The following is a 22,340-nucleotide window of genomic DNA, read 5'->3' as shown; positions in this document are numbered from 1 at the left end:
TAGGATTTCCTTAGTTTTGTTTTACTTGAGGACAAGTAAAATTCAGGTTTGGGGGTATTTGATGAGTGCCAAATATTGTATATATTTATCCCTTTTTGTTGGCATTTAACTCATTTTTGCATTAATTCTACATTTTATCCCATATTCTGTATTTTCATTGTTTTCAAGAATAAATATTTTTTTACTTAATTTTGCATTTTTAGGTAATAAATAAAGTCTGGATGACTTGCGGAGCGGAAAAGAGCAGAAAAGTAGTGAAAAGCCGGGAGAAATCACGCAAGGAAGCCGCGAAGAATGGTGCGCACAACCTCATTTTCTACACACAAAAACGCCTCCGTTCTCAGCCATCAGATCAGTTCTCAGAAGCATCCGATGGTCGCTCCTTCATAGAGCATCAAAATCTGAAGTCTCTGCCAAGCACCACAGCGCTGAAATTCCAAGCCTTCAGATTAGATGGTAGTTGAATCCAACGGTCGCTCCCTTGCTGTTCATCAAATCCCGATACTTCCGCTTAACACTACAACACCTAACCCCATCTAGAGCCGTTAACTTCGTTGTATCAAAAAAAATCTGACGGTCGCTACCAGCCTCTTCAGGAGGAACCATCCGATCCACCTACCAGCTTCACATCCCACGGTCCATCTCACGAAACATCACCTCTTGATGGACCCGCCTCACACCAGAACATCCCATACCCTAAAACTATCGAACAAACCTCATTCTTCCTCTTCCCTTCTCTTTCTTTTCCTTCTTCACCCGACAGTTGCAGAGCTCTGCAACTCGAGCTCCTGCCTCTCTTCCTTGTCGCAACAGCCACCACACCACACCGTACATCACCACCCCATCCCAAGTTTCTCCCTTGTCTCGTTTTTAGCATCAAACTAGGTGCTACAAGCTAGAACAGTGACAAGCTAGGGTTACACAATCGAAAGAGGGGACAAAACTTGAAGAGACAGGAGCAGAAGAAGAAGATAAAGCATGGGTATGAGCTTAATCGCAGAGGGGACAACGAAATCAGAAGAGTATGGTAATTTTCTCCCAAGTCTGAAAACCCTAATTTTCTTTATAGTTTATGGTTTTTCTAGAAAACCCCAATTGATGTAATAGAACTGCTTAGGAGAGGATGAGAGTAGGGTTATGGGAAAAATTAGACCCAGAACACTAGAAAAAGGGGAAACCCTAATTGTACTGTCGATTGGAGAAATTTGGGGATTTTGATTGTAAACCCTAATTGGGTATTGGGTATAAATATGGGTGTGGGATTAGTGTTAAAGACATTCTTGGATTAGCCTGCATCCAGGACTCTCATGTCCTGTTAATGTTAATGTTTTTCTCTTTAATGTGTTCTGCTCAATTTCACTGCATATGTTAAAATTGTTTGTCTCCTGTTAAATGTGCTCCTGTTACAATTGTTATTTTCCTGTTAATATGCTTGTTTTAATTTCATGTTTTAATTTCCAATTAATTCCTGTTATATTTGTCCTGTTAATATGTGTTGTATCTGTTAATCCTCATTGTTTTGTCACTGTTAGTGCCATGTTTAGTTTAGTGTTAAGTTGGTGCACTGTGAAGTGATGGAATGCTAGGCTAGAAGCCTTTGAAGCTTTGATTTGATTGTGTAATGGAAGAAATCAGTGCTCATAGCAAGCTGATTATCTTGCCATTCCTTTTGTATGCTTAGGTGCATTGTGTTGATTGAATAGTGGGGAGAAACTAGTGCTCACTAGTGACAATGAGCAAGCTAGTTCTCTTCCCACTCTAGAAGAATGCCTTAGCTTTGCTCTGTTAGCTTCACCATCTCCCTTGCCCTTGGCTTAGGCCTTGGTTCACTTGTATTGTCATCTTTCTTTTGCTGTTTAGTTTTTAGTTTGTTTAATCTTTGCTGTTTTTGCTGTTCTTTAGTTTTTTGTTTTGCTTCCATCTTTGGCCATTGGCCACTGTTGTGCTTCCCCTACTGCTGCTGTTGCTGCAGCTGCCTTTTCCTCCCTTCTCCTGCATCTGAGTTTCTGCAGCTGTTGCTGCCACTCCACTTCCCTTGCAGCTGCCCTGCTACCACTGATGTTGCTGCTTCCTCACTAAGCCCAGCCACAGTTCACTAAGCCCAAAGGCCTAGCTAAACCAAGCCAACTGAGCCCAAAGCTCACTTCAAAAGCTGAGCCCAATTCAGTTCATTGAAACCAAAGGTTTAAAGCCCAAGGCCCAGTGCAATTCCAAAGGTACAAAGCCCAAGGTTTAGTTCATTGAGGCCCAGTTCAGCCCAAGCCTAAGTTTAAGGCCAAAGCCTAGTGTACTGATAGGCTAAAGCTAAAGCCCAATTCAATCAATTGTGGGCTTAACCCAAAAGCCTGAACTCAATCAAAGGCCCAAAGCCTAGTGCACTTCAAGACCAACTGAGCCCAAACTCAGTTCATTTTATTGTTGAAAACAAACCCATTAAGCCCAATTCACTCAAAGGGTATTCAAAGCCCAACAACAATTTAGGAACCCAAATAGCTAGAAACACTCCAAACACTCCCGATCTCTGTGGATCGACCCGTACTTGCACGAGCTATAACCGACGACCGTGCACTTGCGGTATTACTGTAGGCCCCCGTTTTTATTGCGCTTAATTTTATACATATCTCCGGGCCCACCAAGTTTTTGGCCGGGGATAATTTTTAGGACCTTTTCAAAGCCTATCAGAAGTATGCTATGCAAAGATGAGCTATTGTATATGAGCGAATATGTCGCATAGTGATCCCGAAAATAATGGGATTATTAGCTGTCATCCATTATATAAAATCCTATATAAAGGAAAGAGTCATTGTTTCTGGGAGGATTCTAGGACAAGTCTTGGAAAGGAAATAAGAAGAGTGAGAAAGTGAGCTTAGGTTTCAAGTAGAATTGTTGTAATACTTGAATCATTCTTGTAAACATTCTTAATCATTAGTTAATAAAACAAGAATTCGTAATGATCACCTAGAGATTGGATCAGTTATAGTGGAGTGTAGTTGTAAGATTTGTTACAACTACATTCTTGGTGCTAGAAGGAGGGGAATAAACAATAAGAATTCTGCGAGAATATAATGATATTTTCGCATGGAGTATGGAAGAAATGCATGGAATAGATCCGTCTGTCGCATGTCATAAATTAGACATTAAGAAGAATGTAAATCCGTTCAAGCAAAGGATAATGAAAATTGCAACTGATTATCATCCTAAAATAGAAGCAAAACTAAAAAAGATTTATATGCAGGAATTATAAGGGAGGCAAAATATCCAGAATGGATAGCAAATATGGTGGTGGTACCTAAAAAGAACAAAGGAATAGGATTTGCATAGATTTTATAGATTTAAACACAGCGTGCCCTAAAGACAGCTTCCCTTTACCCGATATACCTCAAATGGTGGAATCAACATTAGGGAATAATAAAGTCACAATGTTAGATGGGTATAAAGGCTATAATAAAATTATTTTGGCAGAAGAAGATCAAGAACACACCGCTTTCTTAGCACTAGGAGGTTTATATTGTTACACGAAAATGTCGTTTGGGTTGAAGAATGCCGGTGCGACTTATCAAAGAATGGTACAGAAAGTATTCGAAAATGGATACATAAAACATTGGAAGTCTATGTAGATGATATGCTAATTAAAAGCAAAGAGGCGAAAGATCATGTTGATGATTTACGAGAAATATTTGAACAGATGCGAACATTTAATATTAAAGTAAATCCAGAAAAATGTATAATTGGTATATCATCAGGAAAATTCTTAGGCTATATTATATCCAAGGAGGGAATACAAGTTGACCCAGAGAAGGTACAGGCGATTAGAGAAATGCCACCACCTGCGATAGTCAAAGATGTTCAAAAGTTAAATGGATTGATAACATCATTGGGAAGATTCATTGCAAGATCTTCGGAAAAATGCAAACACTTTTTCAATATATTAAAGAAGGGAACCAAATTTGAATGGACAATGGAGTGCGACAAAGCATTGCAAAGCATAAAAGATTATTTGGTAAAATTATCCATTATGCAAAAGGCGAAGTAGGGAGAAGAACTGTTATTGTATCTAGCATCAACATCTCATGCATTAAGTGCAGTACTGTTACGATCAGAGGAAGGTGTAGAAAACCCGATATATTACATAAGCAAAACATATAAATCCGCAGAAAAAATTATTCAAAAATCGAAAAGTTAATTCTCGCACTGGTATATGCATCATTCAAGCTTCACATCTATTTTCAAGCTCACAAAATTAAAGTATTAACAAGAGTACCAATTGAAAATGCAATGAAGAATTCTAAGAGGTCAGGAAGAATAGAGAGGTGGAATGCACAATTAGGAAATTATGAGATTGGATATTGATGTAGTGCAAGATATGGCAGAATCCTACTTGGAAGGAAGGGATCGACGAAAGAATATCCATTAGCCATGTATGAATATTTTCCTATTTGTTATTTTATTAGGAAATAAGAGATATCTTGCAAGTATTGGCATGATATTATATTTAGTAGGATTTCCTCTTTATTAGCATTAATCATAAGAGATATTGACATATTCCATAAGGCCTATATGTGGCCACGTCTGTAAGGAAGAAAGAGCAGATTTTGAATAAAAGAAAACTCTTCCTTTGAGAAGTTTTATACATTGTGTGATTTCTAGTACTAACATTCTACACCAGATATGAAATCTTATCTTTACCAAAATCACAAGTTATCGTAGAGTTTCTTGTAGAGTTTCCAATAGAAGAAGATGAATATGTAGAAGAAATGATGGAGGTGGATGAAGAACATGGAAATCCTAATGATTTATTAAATGAGTGAAATCCAAACATATGGGAGATTTTGGTGGATGGATCCTCCAATGGAGAAGTAAATGGGATTAGTATTGTATTCATTTCACCAACGGGAGCGAGAATGGCTTACTCATTCAGATTGGACTTTGCATCCACAAATAATGAAACTGAGTATGAAGCAGTCGTTCACGCACTAAGATTAGCAATTGAAATGAAGATTGAGGATGCGGGAATAACTAGTGATTCTCAGCTGGTAATTCGTCAGATAGAAGGCACATATAGTACTAACGAACCATTTTTGCAAAAGTATGGGCAATTTGTTATGGATTTAGCAATGCAAATTCCAAAAATAAGTTGGAGACATATAGGGAGAAAAGATAATAGACTCGCAAATGCATTGGCGTTCATACCATCAATGTTAGTAGATCCGGTCGCAAAGGACATAAAAATACAAACATTATTATTACCATCTATAGAAAAGGGTGAAGAAGTGCAAACAGATGTGATGATCATAGACGATACACAAGCAGAAAATGTGAGCGACGAGAAAGATTGGAGAACTGAGATACACTCTTATTTAGAGAAAGGGGAATTGCCGAAGAAAAGATTAGAAGCACACAAATTAAAAAGTCGTGCGACAAATTATGAATTAAGGGATGGTGTTTATAGAAGGTCATTCCTTGGACCTTCGCTCAGATGTCTTACGTGAAAGGAAGGAATCGAAATTTTAAAGGCATTACACTATGGCGATGATGGAAACCATAGTGGAGGAAGATCACTCGGATCCAGAGAAAAAATACAGGGCTATTACTGGCCATATATGCATGAAGATGCAAAACAAGTTTCCAGGAGATGCGAAGAATGCCAACGTCATGTCAAGAAGATACATGCACCTGGGGTTATGCTTAATACATCAACAAATGTGTTGCCCTTTGGAAAATGGGGAATACATATAGTTAGACCATGTATACCAGGAACGGGACAAAAAAAGTTCCTAGTTGTAGCAACAAATTATTTCACTAAATGGACAGAAGTAAAAGCAGTTCAACATATACGCGATAAAGACATCTTCACATTTATTTTTGAAAATATTATATGGCGATTTGGCATTCCTGCACAATTGGTGTCTGATAATGGGAAGAAGTTTGAAGGCGAGAATATAACAATGCTGCTCAATGCGTTCAAAATTCAAAGTGGCAAATCTACTCCTTTATATCCTCAGAGTAATGGACAAGTAGAAGCTACAAACAAAACAATCGCAGACAACCTGAAGAAAAAGTTAGAAGGGCACAACAAAGGATGGTGCGAACAAGTACATAATGTAGTATGGGATTACATAACTACAAGAAGAGAAGCAACCGGAATGTCGCCCTTCTGTCTGACATATGGAGAAGAGGCAATGCTACTAACAAAAGTGATCATCCCTACCACAAAGAGAGAAGCTTGGGAAAATAATTTAAGTGCAAACTTGATTTTAACAAAGTTGGATGATTTGGAGGAAGTAAGAGAAGTCGCTTTGCATCACATGGAAAATTATCAAAAAAGACTAGCTCGAGAATATAACAAGCGGGTCAAAATAAGAGAATTCCAACCAGGCGAATTAGTGTTACGCGAAATTCCAGTATATCAAAAAGGAAAAGATGGAAAATTGGAGAAAAGCTGGGATGGACCTTATATAATAAAAAGAATAGTTGGAGAGGGAGCCTATGATACCAGTGTGAGAATCAACTTTTCAATTTTTGAATAATTTTTTTCTGCGGAGTTATATGTTTTTCCTATGTAATATATCGGTTTTTCTACACCTTCCTCTGATCGTAACAGTACTGCACTTAATGCATGAGATGTTGATGCTAGATATAATAACAGTTCTTCTCCCTGCTTCACCTTTTGCATAATGGATAAGTTTACCAAATAATCTTTTATGCTTTGCAATGCTTTTTCGCACTCCATTGTCCATCCAAATTTGGTTCCCTTCTTTAATATATTGAAAAAGTGTTTGCATTTGTCTGAATATCTTGCAATGAATCTTCCCAATGATGCTATCAATCCATTTAACTTTTGAACATCTTTGACTGTCGCAGGTGGTGGCATATCTCTAATTGCCTGTACCTTTTCCAGATCAACTTGTATTCCCTCCTTGGATATAATATAGCCTAAGAGTTTTCCTGATGTTACACCAATTATACATTTTTCTGGATTTACTTTAATATTGAATGTTCGCATCTGTTCAAATATTGCTCGCAAATCATCAACATGATCTTTCGCCTCTTTGCTTTTAATTAGCATATCATCTACATAGACTTCTAATGTTTTATGTATCCATTTTTCGAATACTTTCTGCACCATTCTTTGATAAGTCGCACCGGCATTCTTCAACCCAAACGACATTTTCGTGTAACAATATAAACCTCCTGGTGCGAAGAAAGCGGTGTGTTCTTTATCTTTTTCTGCCAAAGGAATTTGATTATAGCCTTTATACCCATCTAACATTGTGACTCTATCATTCCCTGATGTTGATTCCACCATTTGAGGTATAGCGGGTAAAGGGAAGTTGTCTTTAGGGCACGCTTTGTTTAAATCTGTAAAATCTATGCAAATCCTAATTTCTTTGTTCTTTTTAGGTACCACCACCATATTTTCTATCCATTCTGGATATTTTTCCTCCCTTATAATTCCTGCATCTAACATCTTTTGTAGTTCTGCTTCTATTTTAGGATGATAATCAGTTGCAATTTTCCTTATCCTTTGTTTGAATGGCTTTACATTCTTCTTAATGTCTAATTTATGACATGCGACAGACGGATCTATTCCAGGCATTTCTTCCATACTCCATGCGAAAATATCATATATTCTCGCAGAATGCTTATTGTTTTTTCCTCTTCTTCTTTATTCATTTTAATTCCAATTCTTAATATTTTTGGTTCTTCTTCAGTTCTTATATTTATTTCTTTTGTTGGTTCTGTTGTGGTCAAATTCACTTTTGGTTCTCCCATAGGTGTTGGTTCCTTAATTTCTTTACTTCGTCCACCTTCCTCCGCTGGTTCTTCGCCTGGTATTCCTTTTCCTTCTTTCGCTCTTATCATGTATATTCGAAATTCCTCCTCTTTCCTCTATTCTTTGGATTTTCTGCATCGATCCTTTCGTTTTTTGGCTCGTCCTTCATAATTTCGCACATCTATTTGATTACAAGTATTCGCAGCCTTAATGTCTCCTCTGATTTCACCTATACCGCTTGGAATTTGAAACATGATGCATTGATGTAACGTTGACGCTACCGCCTTTAATCCATGTACCCATGGTCTTCCCAACAACATGTTGTATGGTGACTCAATGTCAATCACACCTAGTGTTATCTTTGGTTCAACCTATCCTAGTAATATTCGCGTCACGATTTCTCCCTTTGGCTTTGTAACTGCTCTATTGAATCCATGAAAATTATAGGCTGTAGGTGCCATTTCTGCATCTTTATATCCCATTGCTTTGAATGTGCGATAAAATAATATATCAACTGCACTTCCTGTATCTATCAATGTCTTATGAATCGCCCTTCCTTCAAATATCCTCTGGTTTGCAATAATGTTTTCTCGCTCGACTGTGACCGTAATTACTAATGGATCTGCCCGCTGTAAGATTTCTTCTGGAATTTCATCTGCCGCAAAGGAAATCTTCACCTTTTCCCAATCTTGTAATGGTAATTCTTTCTCTATCGTTTCCACCTTATTGCCTTCGTAGTTTCTTTTATGAATTCTCCCGGTTATCGTCGCTTGAAAATCTGCCTCAGAAATTGATACTTTAGTTATGTTATTACACTGTATACCTCTGCCTCTTTCTTGAATTAGTTTGACTCTTGTTGTCTTCATAGATCCTTTATGAATTTCAGATCTATTAATAGGAATTAACATCCAGAGCTGATTTCTAGCGCAAAAAATGTAGTTGCAAAAAATCTTACAAATACACTCCACTTTAACTGATCCAATCTCTAGGTGATCATTATGAATTTTTGTTTTATTAACTAAAGATTAAGAATTTTACAAGAATGATTCAAGTATTACAACAATTCTACTTGAAACCTAAGCTCACTTTGTCTCTCTTCCTATTTCCTTTCCAAGACTTGTCCTAGAATCCTCCCAGAAACAATGACTCTTTCCTTTAGATAGGATTTTACGTAATGGATGACAACTAAGAATCCCATTTTTTTCGGGATCACTATGCGACATATTCGCTCATATTTGCTGACATCATCTGGTGCGTCATCTCAACTTTGGTATGTGTGATGCTCTTCGCTCAGGTTGTATTCTTCACTTAGCGTAATTATTATCGTGTGCGATATTTAACTCCTACAGTCCCTTAAGTAAAGTATGTTTTTCCCTCGTAGTGGGAATGGGGGTATTCCTCCGGATTACAATATCTATATCAACTCCATGTACTTCAACACCAAGAGAAAGAGGGGTAACATCCAACAACACCAAGTCTTGTGATATGTGCACTTGTAATAGGTAGTTTGGGTAGTTTCTATGGGCAGTTATAGGTTTTGTCATATATATGCCATTGTGTAACAAGCAGAAGTTATCTATGAAAATTGTGATATTCTAGAGCATGGCTCTGTATCGGATTCCTCTTCTCTGATTATGTGATTCGTCTTGCTGCGCATCTGATAATTCTTCCCTTCTCTTCTAATGGATTTGTCTAATTTCATCCTGCTCACTGAATGATATGTTTGCACATATCAAAGGTATCAGAGCCGTTCGATCTTTTCGGACGGTTTATCCTAATTATCATTATCATTATATCCTTATTATTATTCTCACTATCATTGAAATAAATTGGCATGGAAAGAAGATGTGAAGATTATCACAAATATATGCTTGATTGTCGCAAAACAAAGTTGCAGTGCTGTAGGGAGATATTTGAAGAGAAAAATGGAGTTTTCGTAGAACATATTATAGCATCTTCTGATTTCTACAACAAGTGCTCCTGTTTAGGGTCTCTGGATGCTAACTAGTTCGTTGTATCATCATGTGTATCCTTTGTTTATGTAAATGTGTAAAATATTTGTGTACACAACCTTGAGGAAAAGGTTTTTTTTTAAGGGGAATGGAATGATATGTACACTTGTAATAGGTAGTTTGGGTAGTTTCTATGGGCAGTTATAGGTTTGGCCATATATATGCCATTATGTAACAAGCAGAAGTTGTCTATGAAAATGGTGATATTCTAGAGCATGGCTCTGTATCTGATTCCTCTTTTATGATTATGTGATTCGCCTTGCTTCGCATCTGATAATTTTTCCCTTTTCTTTTAATGGCTTCGTCTAATTTCACCTTGATCACTGAATGATATGTTTGCACATATCATCTTGCATATTCTCATTACCTTCGCCACTCAAAATAGCAGCTTGCACTGCAACACCATAAGCCACAGCCTTGTCAGGGTTGATGCTTTTGCCCAGTTCTTTCCCATTATAGTGGACCACCAACAAGGACCACATCACGAACAACGCTCTTTTCTATCTTTGCATCTGCCAAGCATTTCTCAACAAGTTCCATACATTTCAGAAACAAATCCATGTTCAACTCTTCAAATTTAGCATGAGTGATGGACGCATGGAAATCGACTCCTTTAAACAGAGCATCAATATCAAAGGTTGGCTGCACATTTGATGAGAGGGTCCTCTTTGTCCTCTCACATGTTGTTCTCAACCTCCTTAGAGCAGTTCCTATGGACTTAACAAACTTGATAGTTTGTTGATTTTGCTCCCACTATGGACTCAACGAACATGAAAAATGGATGTTCAAACCAATAAATTTGTTAGTTTGTTCATTGAGTTGGATGATGTAGCAGGCGATTAATGATCGACCGGGAAAGCTTTCCTCAAACGCTGGCGTTTGAGACACAAGCGCTGGCTCTTTACTTAGCAACGCGCGATCTTTACTAAATCTCCAGAGGTTGTCCTTCCATCGCGCGTTTGTCATTGAAGCGCCAACGGATGAATCTGGACGGCTAGAAACTCTTGTGATATAACGTCTATAATTTTTGAGTTCTATAAATACTCCTCATTTCAACACGAAATTCACACATTCTTCACTCTCAAATCATCTACGAAAATGCCTCCCAGAGTCTATGGTGTTAGATTCACTAAACAAGAGGATTTAGCTATTTGGAGAGCCTTTGTTTTTCACACACAAGATGTTGTCATGTGTAATGTAGCCGATTCGACCGAAATTTTCTGGGAGAAAGTTTACAGAATGTTCACCGCTGAAACTGGGAACATCCACGGGCGTGATTCTCACGGATTGCAGCATCGTTTTAGTGTAATTAGTATGAATGTATTGGAGTTCGTCGCCCAACTAATGGAGAATCACCAAAATAAGCTCAACGGTGAAGCCGAACATGAAGTGTTTCCCAGAACTCTAGCGATGTGCAAGCATCTCACCGCGGTCTTCCTTTCGACTTCCATGCTTGTTTCAACATTCTTAGGGTGCTCAACAAATACGATCCCTACATCGCCCTAGGAATTCCACCACCGGCCGAGAATTGACGCCTATGTAGTAGTTTTTTTAATTTAATGTATTTCTCTTATTCTCATGTATGATGTGGGTGTTCAATGCAGTATGTTTTTATTTATGAAATTGATGGTCCACTGTTTAATCGAGGAAAAATTTAAATTACTTGATATTGATGGATTTAGATAATCGTAATAACACAAAATAAACAACAAATTAAATAACATAATACCATAGTGAAACGATTTGTCCTTCAACTTCAATCAACCCACTCCACCAAAAAACACTTAGGACATTCCCAGAAATGCCTTTCATATGTGTCTTCTTCATAATAAGTCCGCAAATGCATAAAAGTCTTGCAATCGGGCTTTGAGCATGCACTGATTCTCTGTGGACAATGTTTATATTCATGATCTCCATATCCACAATGCTTACAATGTAATAACTCCTTCTTCAATTTGGCTTTATGTTTGAAGTTTTTGCAGAGTGTTGCAATCTTTTCTTCTTCTTCCTTTTTAATCTTCATAGCATCATCTAGCATATGTGGTTCCTCTAGACAGTTGGATCTTGACATTGCAAATACCTGAGATTTTCCGGTTGTGATTTAATCACCATTATGATGCACGAACAACCTTCCCGCGGAAACTTTGAATACATCCAAGGGCATTGCATAAGACTGCGGTTATCCATGAAACATAATGGACAAACCTCTTTTCCTTCGACACATAATATTTTCTTCGCTTTTCCTTTAGAAAACATGTTGGATGTTGAGAAATAAATATGTTGGTTTGGTTGAGAGGCCACCCCTAGTGTTGTACTTATAACAAAAAAATAGGCGTTGGTAATTCAAACGGGAGCTTAAAGGAAAGTCGCGCGGTTTTACTACCAACGCCAACAGTTATATTTCTAACGACTCTATTTTCTTTCTCGACCTATAAATTCCATTCTTCCCATATCCAAAATCACATTTTCTTCTTCTTATTCTTCTTCTTCTTCTTCTTCTTCTTCTGCTTTTATAAAACTCTCAATCTCTCTCACTCTGCAGAAATGTCTTTAGAAATCATGGTCCAAAGTTTACTGAAAAAGAGGATATAACTATATGCAAAGCATATTTTTTCATAGGGTAATAACTGGTATATGCTTTCAAGAAGGTTCTTTTTGGGAGAACGTTTTTTCAATGTTCGTCTCACTGACGGGAAACCCAGAAAACCGAGATACTCGTCGATTGCGTGCTCATTTTCAATATATTAGGCTTACAGTCCAACCATTTGTTGCTCTGGTAATGGAAATTGATCGAGAAAAGTTCATCGGTGTAACTGAAGATGAAGTGATCCAAACAGCTCTTGATAATTGGGTGGAAGCTCACGGCATACCTTTTCGTTACGAAGCGTGTTTTAGAATTCTAAAAGATGGTCCATCTCAATCACATTTGTACTACACTCGAATGTCTCTCCCGGTCTTTATAATGGAAGAATACGTTACTCTTGTTCGATGTTGGATACATCGTTTGATGAGAGTATTGGGACATTTTGTAGCATCGCGGACCGAAACAATAAGAAACAGTAAGAGCCTAGAACTAAGAATTGCATTCATCAATAATGAAGTCAAACATTGTACAGAAGTTTTGTGGATGGTTCACCGTATTTATTCTAGATTATCCCACGAAAAACTAGTGAGTATCTTACCTTTGTCCTCATTAATCAACTGCATCATAAACACCTAAACTTGTTGTTTATCTGTTCTACAGAAACAATCGCTCAGACCAAGTAAACTGAAGAAAGCGAAAGAGAGTTTAAGCATTTTGAATGTTATGAACTCTACAAAGAGAATGTCCCTGGATTTGATGTAGTTTGATGTTTTTGTTGTGGTTTATTAAAATGTAGTTTGATGTTATTTGCAAGTTTAAATTGTAATAAATTTCGCTTAATCTGAATTGGAAGTCTCTATATTTCAAAAACTAAATATTTTCATTCATTGATGCCAATTCTTTTACAAGATATAAAATTAGGCAATAATAAAACATACTAAACAACTTCAATAAAAATAGAGTATAAGTTTTGGCCTCCTATTTATCTTCATTTGACGTATCTTCCATTCAACACGCTCTTTGACAGTTTCGCCTATGTTTTTGAATTTTTTGTTGTTAACTTTCAAAACTGGAGCTCTTCTTTTCCTTTTAGCGGAACATTTTCTTGGAGCAACTTCAAAAACTTGCACTTCCCTCTTACAATTTTCAATCTTTTTAAAACTCCCACGTGTCTTAGAAACAACAGCTTCAAGTTTAGCATCGCAAAAAAGTGTAATCGTCTTTTCAGCCATTGAGAAATAGATTTTAGAAGAGAAAATTCAAGAAGTGAATTTTGGTGTGAGTGAATTGTTTGAAATTGATGGTAATTTATAGAGGTAAAAAGTGAAGCTTAAATCGCGGCGTTGAAGCTTTGAGCGCCAGCGCTTGTCCTTCCAACGTCGGCGCTTTACCTACAATCTCCATCTTTTGTCTGTCTCTCGCGCGCTAAGTCATCCAACGCCTATTGCTTTACCATAGTGGAAAAACCAGTTTGGCCAACTACATGGATATGGGTTTGTCGATTCCCACAGGAATTTCCCTTAGAGACCTCGGGTTTCCACTAATGTCCTTGTTGTGATTCCTCTTAAACTCTTGAACAAATGATTTACCATCCTATTATCAAAATCCTCTCCTCCAAGATGGGTGTCTCCGGTTGTAGCCTTAACTTCAAAGTTACCCTCCTTAATGATGAGTATCGACACATCAAAAGTACCGCCACAAAGATCTAAAAATAGGTGGAAAAGAGGTGGAACTAAAAATAAAATAGTATTTTTCCAGCAAGAAGTGGGAAGAAAAGAAATGGTGTTTTAGGCAGAGGTGGGGTGGGGACAACCAACGTGTTTGGTTTTTGCTGCATCGACGTCTGGTTCTGTTTCTTCCCCTGATTTAGTATAGTTAGATGTCAGGTCGTTTTTTTTTTAATTGGATCAGACCTAACATGCAACCAGGCTCATATCAAATTGCCGACTCGGATCCGTTTGAGCCAGAAAATTAAATATCCCTTTCTATGAGACCAAGCTATGAGTCATTCTTGAGTTATATTTAACTCAAAAGATAAACACATTGAGTCAGATCAAATGAATCGGTGATTTCAATCATATTCAGACAATTCAAATCCATACGAGCAGAAAAATAAACATGATGAAAATGTGAAAATATGGTCAATTTGATTTGACAAAAGGAATTGTGAATATACATTGACCAAAAACATAACAACATGAGCGTGTTTGGATAGTATTTCTGAAATTTCTTTTGACTTACACCATGTTAGTTTAGGTTTGACTCACAATCTGAATCTGACTTGGCATACGTAAGAGGATGAGTTAGATGTTAGATCGTTTGTTTTTTTTTCCTAATGTCTGACACGCCTTGTGACTCAAATTTTACATCTGATTTGGAGTTACTTCAGTCAGGTATTATTTTGTACCTGATCCGCTAAGCGCATATCTGACTAGAATCAGAAAGATTATGTAAATATATTGTTTCATAATCTTTCACTCTGTTGATAGTCAAATTTAGAAATAATAGTCAGATTCATATGAGTCACATCCAGTCGAAACAGTTTAGTCAACAAAGGAGAAAAAAACCATTAATTAATTTGCAAAGCCCGAAGTAGGTCTGGATATATAATTTAGAAGTAAGAATAGTCTGTGTTTGGTTTTTGCTATTTCCCACCCATCCCCTAAATATTTCTTGTTTTTCCTATTTATCACCTGCAAGAGTCAATTAACTTTGACTAATTATTTTTCATATTTATCTTCTTCATTCATCTCCCCTTTTTTGTTAAACAAAACCTTTAAAAAACCATCAAGATAAAAAATCTAGGTTTCAAGATTTGCCTACAACTTCAATGGAATATGTTGCATTGTTGTGTTTACCCCTAAAATCAAATGATTTAATTAAGATTAAAAAAAAAATCCAAAGTAGAAAAAGTAGAGAAACTAGTAGTCGTCGTCAACTAGTCTGCTGAGCTCGGCCATTATTCGCTTATAATGACCGACTATGAGGTTTTACATGGCCTCCAAAATCCGTCATCTATGATTTTTTTTCCATCTCAAAAAAAAAAAAACAAAAAACAGTTTGGATACTGATACTGACACTCGACTCTTGTTCTCACTACTTCTACATAAGACGTGCATTTGCAACCAAATTGTAGTAAAGTTCTACTTCTTTGTGCACCGAAAGTAATTGTTGTACCACAAATATAAGTTCATCTATTGTACACGAAATGTAATTTTTGCACAAATGGGAATCAAGTTCATCTTCGAATAAGTCGGCTATCCAACTAATACAATCATCCAATATCAATGACTAGTTCGCCTTCCCAACAAAAAAATCGAACTTGAAAAACATTTTGATTGATCACATTTGTGCGAAACTACATATTAGGTTTATATTTCACGTTCTTTTTGGGTTTAATTTTGTGCGAATAGTCATCTGTTTTCATGGAGGCATTTTTGGGTAGTAGATCAACAATGAACAAAAGAATAAGAATTCAGCGTGGTCTCATATGGGGAAGAAGAGGTTAGGGATGGTAGTGGTGGGAAAAAGGAAAAAGAATTCATTAGTAATAACATCATGTTTGTTTTTTTTCCAGGATTCATACCTAAACCGGATTTGGAATCATTCGAGACGGCGAGCAAGATACACCTTATTTATAGGACCAATTAATTATCTCACATATTTTTGTTATTAGAGTCGGATCTGATTCAAAAAATAAACATATTGGGTCAGATCCACATAATTCAGGTGATTTCAATAAACGACCGACGAGTCAGATCCAAAAAGAACACGACGTAAGTGAGACTCAAATGAGCCAGTTGGGTTAGGAAAAACAAATGAACAAATATAGTTAAAAAACCAGGGGTGCACCATTGGATTTAGAGAAATTCAGAGATTTCTTGACTTCTGGTATAAAGACAATATCCCATCTAGAAATGTACCATTGGATAATAGTAACCTGCAGAAATGGATTCTACCTAGGAAATCTAAATTTAAACTCAATATAGATGCAGCCTGGATTTCCATGAATTTGCCTGCAGATTTCTCTTTAATCTTTAGGAATGATGCAGGAGAGTTTGAACTTGGAAAAGCAGGACCAATCACAACAACTACCTCTGAAGAAGCGGAAGCCTTAGGATTGCTTCAAGGAGCGCAACGGGCAGTGGAAGAAGGAATGTCAGATTTCACAGTGAAAGGCGATTGCAAGAACTTGTTCGACTACTTGAATGGGAAAGTTTCTCAATTGGAATGACATAACCAAACTATTTTGGATGAAGTCAAAATAACTTTTAATTTATGTCAAAATTTCTTAGGTTTTTATTTTGTTCCCAGAAATGCAAACAATGTGGCAGATACTTTGACAAAAGAAGCGAAGTCTTTTAGGGATATCCTCATTTGGAGGAAGACTCCACCTTTTTGTATTAACAATGCCCTATAAATAGATAAATCAAATGTTAGGGAGGCAGCTCATCCCCTGACATTAGATGGCTCTACTCTGTTAGATGTAAGGGTTACTAACTCCCCAAGTTAGTTGATCTGAAATGCAAGTAACTTTCAAAAAAAAAAAAAAAAAAACATGGGGTGCACGTAATTTCGGAATAAAATAAAACTCTACTTTCTCCGAAGCAAGAGAACCACCGTTGGTCTGAGAAAAAAGTTTATTTTTTACCTCATCACAGAAGCAGATAGAAATATTCTTCTTAGTTCTCACGGCTTCAAAAGAAGTAAAAGATTACGACCAAAACACCAATCGTTTGACTATCCAAAGCAAGTTCATAATTATAAGTGTATAATCGACAAAAACAATAAAACCCGACCTGCCAACTACTCTGGTACTTAAAGGAGGCTTCGTAATTATTATAGATCCACTTTTAGAACAGTGTTGTACTCTCTGATTTCAATTTCTAGGTCAAAATTAGAACTTTTTCTTGGTGTTGTAATGGAGATAGAGATTCATCAAGCAGGTGCTGGTGGTGGTGAACAGAAGATTTGCAGAAGACACAATGGGAAAGTTCGGAGATGCAAGAATGTTAGTGCTGATAATAATCTAAAATACTGTGATAAACATTTTACAGATTTTTCTACTAAGAATCCTTCTTCGATGACTTCAAACAAGAGAAAATATATAACCAAAAAGAACAAGGAGGAGATGGAGATGGAGCTGCTTCCAGATGAACACTTTTGTTCTCACACAGCTGGTATATATACATCTGGTGTATATAGATGCAAGAATGTTAGGATGAGTTATGGTGCTGCTACTGATGATGCTAGTGTTCCCAAGACCAAATATTGTGAAAAAGATTACAACTATTATTCAAGTTATAGTAAGAATTATTATTAAAAGAAGAAGACAAGTGGAGATGGTGAAGGTGCAGGTTGTAGTACTGCTACTGGTCCTATACAAGAAACTAACTGCTCAAAACGGGGGGAGAAAGTAACCGGGGAAGATGATGAAGCAGAAATTCAAAAACTAAGAGCTGCTGGTGACAATACCTGTGAGTAATTCTTACATCTTCATTTGTTACATGTTTAAAATTATGATAACTAATTCAACAAATATCATAATTTCACCTCTTCCATTTGCTTACATGTTTAAAATACGATAATTGAGAAAATTCATAGATTTCATCAGTTTAAGTCCCCCAGAGGAACAGTAAGAATCATTCCATTGTCTTACTAATTGGGAATTTTTCATGCAGCTGATAGAATTGGGAGGAAGAGGGAAAATGTTGAAAGAGCAGAAAAGTCTGGACAACCAGAATCATTCAAAGGAATTGGGGAAACTGTGGTTGAATTGGAGAGTCTGGAGCATTACAAGAGTAAGTGTTTTCAATTGTCTGTGGAGCTTGAAAAGAAGAAAGTCGAGTGCACCACACTCCAGGGTAAATTATTAGGGGTGGTGGAGACTAGAAAGACTTTCGAGGATGCAGCTGAATATTGGAGGAAGATGTATTCCGGTTTGGAGAGCCGAGTTCTGAGGGTGGAAAATGAAAATTCAACAATGAGATGTTTCTTTTCGAATTTGGAGGGCATACTCCCGAGGCATGGAAAGGAAAGTTCAATATTAAGATGCGAAGAATTGCGTAATTCTGAAGAGATAGAGTCCGAAGCATGGGGTTTGCAGAATGAAGTTACTCAAAGTGGTGAAAAGCACAACACGAGCAACCATAATGCTGAAACCAGCAGTGGAGGGAGGAAGGATTCTCATGTGTTTGAGTTGAAAACCAAAGAGAATGTGCTTAATGTGCATGGCATTGACAACAATGAACATCATGAATCGGAGTCTGAATTTCACTATTACTCTGCTGTGAACATTTCTTCTGGAAGTCTACATTTATCAAATGGGGTTGAGAAGGTTGAAGAAGGGAAGGGTTGGGGATGTTCGGAGGAGAGACCATCTCAACATGGATCATCATCTCAAAATCATCTTGAAATGAGTACGAAGGCTTTTGTGAACTTGGTTTCAGATGATGACAGTGGTGAATGTCTTGAGGAATCTGATGATTCTGATAATTCTACTGATTCAGAAGGTTCTCTTGGGACTTTTATGGACATGATGGCGATGAAATATAGAAATAGGAAGGAAGACAAAGAAATAAAATGGAAGATTGAAACTGATATGCTTTCTTCATTTGAAGAGGATCCTGAGCTGTGTTTGAAAGCTGTTTGTGCTCTCTATCGACAGCAGATATGTGAAGATGAAATATCAGACAAGGGGTTGTTCCATAACGGCGATGCTCTCAGGTATGTTAAAAATTCTCTACAGTTTTCCTTCATTTCCAATTCGCAAACTATTGTTTTTATAGTTAAAAATCATTGGCTTGTTCAATGTAGCAGAAATAGGGAGCTTGTTGGTTTACATTCTCTATGTTCAGTTGAATCCATAGGTTGTTATCGTAATATCTTGATTAGCCATATCATAAAAATGATACAATTCCTCTATTATCTGGCCTTACCTTAGAAAACTATCCTCAGTAGTTAGAGCATTATTACTTGCGTATCAAAATGTCTGAAGACTTACCTTTATGCTTCGGGATCAATATGCGCGTCAAGAGGAATGAGCATATCATACATTTGTTCCTTTCTCGTCTCCCGGTCTAAATACAGCACTGCCTTTCTTTACTTAAAACCTGTCGTTGTTATTTCTCACTATAGTTGGTGGAGATATTATGATATCCTGCAAATAGCTTCTCAAAATGAAATTTCAATTCTTGTACTGACTGCGGACTTTGTATATCAACTACTGAAGGAATTGGGTTGCACCAGAAAAAAATTAGTGGTCAATTTCTCGTAACTTCCTCAGATTTTGTATCTGTAGTTGTTGGGCGAACAGTGGGAGCAACAGATGTTGGTGCTTGTGGTTGTACGTGCACAAGGCAGAAAGCCAGCCAGCAAAATGTGCATAATTATGTCGAAGAGCAATGAACAAAATGCAATGAGAAGAATCAACAGTAACATCTTTTCTTGGTTTGTCGTTTTCATACCCTGTTAGCCCTTACTGATATTTTCTTTCAACAGGTGTACTACTTTGGCCAAGTTTCTAACGGGTCCGGACTGCAAAGGTGACCTGAACAAGTCTGTCAAAGAGTTGAAGATATTCGATTCTAACGTGGTTGAAGACTGTAAGAGGCTGGCTAGAAGATACTCAATGCAGTTGTTCAGTATTTACAAAAATGGAAAAGATCCTTTTTTTCCTTCCTTCTACAACTGCCAGCCATGGAGATGAAACTGCTAAGTGACTGATTGCTGTGTAAGTAGCCTTCACTTTTTGCTCCAGGCACCGCAATCTTGCACTAAGTTGTGTATCACTCTCCGATGTGGTACGTGATATTTTGGTAGTTATGCTTCAGGTTATTTTGATAGGTGTACATGGATAGAAAATCAATCCTTGTTTAGCTAACTGAACTGATAATGAAATGTGTAAAATATAACTCTGGTATCACGAAGTGCTAGGGTTATTCCTTGTAACATGAACTTTCCCAACAAATTATTGTCGCAAGCTCTAGTTCTCTCACCCTCATACACTGATATCGGCACACTGGTTTGATAGTCTTTTTTGGTAGTGAATACCTTTATTTTCTTGGTGGGAATGGTAGTGTTCCTTGGGATCAACACATCCATAACACCTCCAATTTTCTCAACGCCAAGAGAAATAGGAGTAACATCCAACAACACCAAGTCCTGCACTTTCTCATTTCCCTCACCACTCGATATAGCAGCTTGCACTGCAGCACCATAAGCGACAGCCTCGTCAGGGTTGATGCTCCTGCAGACTTCCTTTCCATTGAAGAAATCTTGCAGAAGAGACTGAACCTTAGGAATTCGAGTGGACCCACCAACAAGGACAACTTCGTGAACAGCACTCTTGTCTATCTTAGCATCCGTTAAACATTTCTCAACTGGTCCCATACAATTCAGAAACAAATCCATGTTCAACTCTTCAAATTTAGCACGACTGACGGACACATGAAAATCGAGTCCTTCATACAAAGCATCCGCACATTTGATGAGAGGGTCCTCTTTTCCCTCTCGCATGATGTTCTCAACCTCCTAAGAGCCTTTGGGTTTCCACTAATATCCATCTTGTGCTTCCTCTTAAACTCTGTTACAAAATGACTTACCATCCTACTGTCAAAATCCTCCCCTCCAAGATGGGTATCTCCAGCTGTAGCCTTAACTTCAAAGTTACCTTGTTCAATTGTAAGTACAGAAACATCAAAAGTACCACCACCAAGATCAAAGATAAGAACATTCTGAGCACCACCAACATTTGTTGCCCTCTTATCAAGACCATAAGCAATTGCAGCCGCTGTTGGTTCACTGATAATTCGCATTACATTAAGGCCGGCGATTGTACCAGCATCTCTAGTAGCATGACGCTGAGAATCATTGAAGTAAGCAGGCACAGTAATGACAGCATTCATAACACTAGTACCAAGATAAGTTTCGGCAGTTTCCCTCATCTTAATTAGAACCATGGCTGATATTTCTTCAGCTGATAACTGTATCTCCTTACCCTTGTAACTGAGTTGAACCATCGGCTTTTCGTCCACTCCGGCAATGACTTTGAAGGGCCATAGCTTCATATCACTCTGAACAAAGCTATCGCTAATCTTCCTACCAATTAAACGTTTCGCATCTACAGAAAACAGAAAAACCGATTCATTATACAATCTCTAGGTCCTAAATCTAAAGAACAAACACACAATTGATCAATTACACTGTTATATATTCTCATGTATCAATATTTACAACATTATCTATCAACTGAAAGAAAGATAGAACACAGTTGATCAATATTATCTGACAAATACATAAATATTCACAAATTGAAGATCAAGAGCTTGAATCCGCAGACCCAGTGACAATCAAGACGTATAATCGGAGTTGGTTAGGTTATTATAATCTCATGTCAAGTCCATATTACAATCAAGAAAGAAACATAATGCAAGATCAAAGAAATCAAGTCCATATGAAAATGAAATTAATATAACCAAATCTCTCTTTATGTAAAAAACTTGGAAAAATAAAAAATCAAGCTTACCAAAGACGGTGTTGGTAGGATTGACAGCAGCTTGATTCTTAGCAGCCTCACCAATCATACGCTCAGTGTCATCAAAAGCAACATAAGAAGGAGCAGTCCGATTTTCTTGATCATTTGCAATGATCTCAACTCGATCATTCTGCCAAACTGCAACACATGAATATGTTGTCCCTAAATCTATTCCTATTGCTATTCCTTTTACTGGTCTTTCAGCCATTGAAGTGATAATTTTTCAGATCTGTAGAAAAGAGGGTTTTGTTTAGGAGAAAGTGAAGAGACTGGGGGTTTGTCTTAGTGTGAGAGAGAGTGTTCTACTGTTGAAAACTTTGATTTTGAGAGAGCGAGAGAGTAGTAATACCAAACCAGCATCCTTGAGCATTGACAACACGTGACATCTGGGTCTCTCATACTGCATGTCAAAATTCCACTCACATGGAGGGATAC

The 22,340-nt window shown here is 37.3% G+C and overlaps 1 pseudogene; it reads right to left on the bottom strand.

The window, feature by feature from the left end:
• Window positions 1-19,435: 19,435 nt before the first annotated feature.
• On the bottom strand, window positions 19,436-22,113 carry LOC113319364 (annotated as a pseudogene).
• Between the last annotated feature and the right edge of the window lie 227 nt (window positions 22,114-22,340).

This window comes from Papaver somniferum, chromosome 1 (assembly GCF_003573695.1).
Source record: "Papaver somniferum cultivar HN1 chromosome 1, ASM357369v1, whole genome shotgun sequence".
NCBI classification, from domain to species: domain Eukaryota; kingdom Viridiplantae; phylum Streptophyta; class Magnoliopsida; order Ranunculales; family Papaveraceae; genus Papaver; species Papaver somniferum.
The sequence above is the reverse complement of the archived record's forward strand: the minus strand, read 5'-3'. Positions and strand labels throughout refer to the sequence as shown.